This window comes from Marmota monax, unplaced genomic scaffold, assembly GCF_021218885.2.
Source record: "Marmota monax isolate L192 unplaced genomic scaffold, Marmota_monax_Labrador192_F-V1.1 WCK01_AAM20220418_F8-fsc00011, whole genome shotgun sequence".
Taxonomy (NCBI): Eukaryota; Metazoa; Chordata; class Mammalia; order Rodentia; family Sciuridae; genus Marmota; species Marmota monax.
Window position 1 is genome coordinate 26,662,951 of NW_026693082.1, and position 4,943 is coordinate 26,667,893.

General features: G+C 35.6%; 1 non-coding gene across 1 annotated transcript; it reads right to left on the reverse strand.

Annotated features, from left to right (window-relative positions):
• Positions 1–4,671: 4,671 nt before the first annotated feature.
• Positions 4,672–4,743, reverse strand: Trnaa-agc (transfer RNA alanine (anticodon AGC)). The gene has a single exon. It is a non-coding gene; the product is annotated as a tRNA-Ala (tRNA).
• Positions 4,744–4,943: the final 200 nt, after the last annotated feature.

Here is a 4,943-nt window from a genome sequence, read left to right on the forward strand (position 1 = left end):
TCATCTCAGGAAAGTTATCAAACCTCTGAGTGCAAATAACTACACAATAGCTACAAGATGGCAAGACAATGGTTTCAGGGTGGTACCAATTCTAGGCATTGCACCCAGTCATAACAATATCAAGAGGAAAAAGAGAGATGATAATGTCATATAGCTTGCTTTACAGTGAAGATGAGTTACCAGAAGCATCACACTAGATTTTCTTTTACATCTCACTGGTCAGAATTGATCACTTAACCATTTCTGAACAAATCATTGTCAAAAAGAATCAGACCTTGAGCTCTCTGTGGAGCTGAAAGTGAGGTGCAGATCCTCTGAGACATGAGGCTCTGGGGGAAAGAACCAGGAACTTTCACAAAAACATAAATTTGGGAGGAAAGAATGGGTATAAAATCCAGTAATGTCATTCTATGTCTTTGTTGATTATACTATCATAGTGGAATAATATGATATAATTCTGATATACTCTTGCTATTTTTACCTTAATACTTTTAGTTTTCTTCCATAATTTTTTTTTCCTCTGTTTTTTGGTCTCTAGTGATTTGGAAACCATGCACCTTCATTTTCTTCTATTTATTATTATCTTTAAGTGAAAATGTTTCTGAATCTGTGTTTATCTAATTATAAATGGTAAAATTGCTGTTTTACCTACTCCATATAAGATGGGCAATGGATACACTTTCTTCTGTTATGAGGAGTTGCTCCAGAAAGCACTCTAAGTATGAATTTCAAATCAAAAGAGAGCTTTATTTACCTGGCCAGGGACTGTCACCCACTGCAGAGACTCAAGCTCTGTGGGAGGACAGCAATCTCCTGATCCATCCAAAGAAAATATAAGCACAAAACCCACAAATAAGTGACTTGCTTGTCCTCAGGTAAGCTAGCCAATCATAGAAATTAAAACATTAATATGTGGGACCTGTGAGCTCTAGGCAAGACTGGAATTTTCCAGTCTGTTTAGCAAGTGATAAACAGAAGCTAAAAAACATGAGCTTTGCAGTTCAGTTGACCACAGTTCTGGGTTCAAGCAGGTGCTAGACAGTCACATCCTGAATTTGGGTGGGGGTCGGTGGGGCAAGAATCTACTTCAAAGTCCTGTAGACTCACAAGAGCCTTCATACCCAGGATGTAGCTCACCACGACCACTGCTGCATCCTGAGTAGGGTACAATTTGGGGGGTGCAAAGTATAGAAAGTCCATTTTTTAAATAAGAAAACAGCTTTCATTTCCGTATCTCAGAAACAGCTGTTGTAACAATTTTTTTTAATAGAAGGCAGCAAAATGGAGTCTTAGACTCCTATTGATTGTATTTATCAATTCATACCAAAACACTTCTCCTCTCTACCCTAATTTTTTGTAACTTGCTATTTTATGTTTGATAGGCAAATTAGTTTATTTCCCACTTTTACCATTATTAGCTATTTATTTTTATCTTTACAAGACCAAAATTTACCAAGATAGATCTAGAAATGAGTACTCTAACTTGAATTCTGCTAGAAAATATCCTTTTAGATTTGAGTAGATCTTTCTTGTATTATTTACGTATCCATTGCTTCTTGCTTTCCTTTTGAAATTCTTTTAAAATGTGCACTTCATCTGTCCTCTACGTTTCTGGCCTGAGAAGAAGGAAACATCATTTTTTGTTATCATTTTTGTCTCAACTCTTTAAAAACTTTTTGAACTTGATTTTTACTATTTAATTTATGTGTGTACTTCCAGTGTGTGTGCGTGCACCACACACATGTGCATGCACGTTTGGTAGTGGTATGGAGAGTGCTTTGGCCTTTATTTAAGCTCCCTGGATCTCATCCCCTTACTGTGACTGTGAGTGCAGTACTCTGCAGTCAACAGTACCAAATAACACTTCTTGGTTGATGACTTAGTATGTATAAGCCTAATAATCTTGTTAAATACTTTTCTTTGGTCTTTTAAACACACTTTTATTCTAAATTATTCTCCAGTTATAACACATCGACTTCAATAAAAAGATATTCAGCGGTAAGAGAGAATTCTCAAAAGCCTGTAGCACCAGCTTCTATGTTATTCATGTTTCCTTCTTGGTGGTCAGCACATCAGCTTCAGTTATGAATCATTCTATTTGAATATTAAAATTCTTATGTTCATTTTTACTCAAACAGCCCTACTGTCACTGGGTTTTATGATCACAACATGTTACACAGGGTGGGATATGTTCTTTCTCTCATTTAATAGAGGAACAGGACATTCTTGAGAGGTTAGAGGACTAACCTAAAGTCGTACATCAATTAAACAAGGTGTTCCATTTAGAACCAGCTTTCTTGACAGTCACTGCTTGGGGTTCATGCTGCATTTTAATGTAGCTCTTAAATATGTATGGCTGAGTCCTTAGCCTGCCATGCTGTGTTGCTTGTCCAGAGTCTCCATTTATCTCAATCTCCTGCATGCCTGATGTCTGATCATTCCGTCTCTAAGTTCCAGTCTAAAATTATAAGTAAGAAGGCACTCTACATATTGGATAGAATACATTGTCTGATTTGAATAAATACCCTAGTTAACAGAACCCAACTTTTTTCTTTTCATATTGGACATCTGTGTTAGCATTTTGTAATATTTAGTCATCGTGATACTGGATCACTGGTTTATTGTTTGCTTTGAATATTTTCTCCCACACATTGTACTGTGAATACTTTCTCATTTATTTACTTGTGACTAAAGTCATCAAGGGAACAATTGATTTATATTTTTTTTAGAATTTTAATGGGCAAACATTATAAAGCTATTTTCAATTGTGAGACAGTAATTTTAGTACAAATTGCCACAAATTAATTTACTCAAAATAAGTTTTTAATCTCATAGAAAATTTTATTACACCCACCCTTGCTATGATGTATTGATATCCCAAATTCCTGTAATCACTGACATGTTTTCATGTTATTAGCTATTAGTAGTCTATTTAAGAAACGACATACTTAAGTTGAAAACAGGATGTCCATAGACATCTACCTAATATTAACATCAGAAATAACAATACTGAAACAACAACAACAAAAAAAACATAGCTATTTAAACCATAAAATCTGGATGTAAATTGTACTGATTATTTGAATGCCAGAAACAAAACAAAATAAAACCAATGGGCACTTACAGAAAATAAATCAAAAACTCTTTAAGATTTCATATTATATTATTAGGGGAATAGACAACTGAATCATTATAGATATTTACTATGGATTTATGCAATGGTTAGAAACAATGAAATGGATAACCATGCAGTACCATCTTCGATTTTTAAAGGGTAGTTAGAACTGTATCCATACTATTAAGGTAAGTTGAATACACATTCTTGTACACTTACACACAGAAATGCAATGCACAAAGAAATTTTATATACATGACGTCATGTATTGATATTTTAATAGATTCCTATGTGAAGGAGGGGAATGAATTCAGGGTTAAGGATACAGGAAAGAACAAAAAGAATTGAAAAAATAAATAAATAAAAGGGCTTTAAGTGGACCAAGGTGGCAGTGTGCCAACAGTTGAGGATTATCAGGATTATGATTAATTAAACTTTCCTCACTAGTAGAACAAATTTATTTTAATGTTGCCCTTCTGGAAAGACTCCTGAACTGAGCCAGAAAATGTTAGTCTTTCTTCTGCCAAATTTGCTATGATACTGACTAGCATTATAAACTTAACCAAGTTGCATCAACTCTTAGATTGTTGATTTCTTTCAGTGCAGATGTCTGACAAGATGCTCCATAAAATCTCTTCTGACTTTAAATTTTGATACAAATATATTCATTTGTTTATATATACTGTAAGAATCATACATGCATACAGTTACTAGAAGTAATTTAGTTAATTCTTAGTTTTAAAAACCAGGCTGATGAAGGAAGCCCTTTTCTCCTTTAGTCAATATGAAGAAAAGAGCTTTCCTATCTTACACCACAGGACCTGCTGGTGTTCACTTGCGTTTTGGGGTGTCTGCCTGGATTTGGTGATCTTGTGGAGGTAACAGAGCACGTGATGTTGGGGTAGGTATGACTATGCTCCAGGATCAGTACTTCCCACCTTAAGTATCAGGTGGTGCCAGAGGCTTGGTTAGCGCTTCAGGAATTGTTTATTATTGTGAATAGACTCCCAGGACAGACTTGACTTCCGCCTTGCTCCTGATTCACCACTCTTGCCTGCTTTGTCACTCAGCTCTGTGGTCCACTCTAACTTCCTCTCACCTGCTTGGTTCTTTGACTTGTTATTGTTCTTTGACTTTGGGATGACTGTGGCCTGGATGGGATCTTCTTGGATATATTTGATGTGGTGGATATATTTGTGGCTGCTACTCCTTAAAAGCATCTGTACAGAGAAATGATTCTAATCCACTGCCCTGAAATCCTTAGGTGCTGCCATACCACTCTAGTTCATTTTGGCATCCTTGCCTCTGTTGGGTTAAGCAACTTGCAATAGGAACTTGATAACTCTGATGAAATCTTGGATTGAACTAAATTATACCAAGCAATTCCCATTTGGTACATTTCTATAGTTCCAGTGTACTTACTTTCCTGGTGGAAGGAAATCCTATTGGATATATGGCTGGTACTCTATCTAAATTAGTTTTTCAAGACAAAATTTTCTCATAGTCTTAGTTTCTTATAATTCTAAAAGTGCTTAAGTACATGCTCTATGACAGCTTGACTGTGCTGGGAATTGAACCCAGAGCCTCTAGCTTGCTAGACTAGTGCTCTACCACTGAGCTATACACCCCCAAGGAAGAAAGGACTACAGAGGGAAGAAGGCTGTGAGCTCTCATGTATTAAAATACTTTATGTTCTTCCTCATGTTTTTTCATGTACTGTTCTCTATATGTATTATAACCTTTTAATTTTTTTTACATATTCATACATGCACTCAATAAAACAGTATAATTTGATCAGTTTAATTCCCCTGTACCTCCCCTTTCCTTC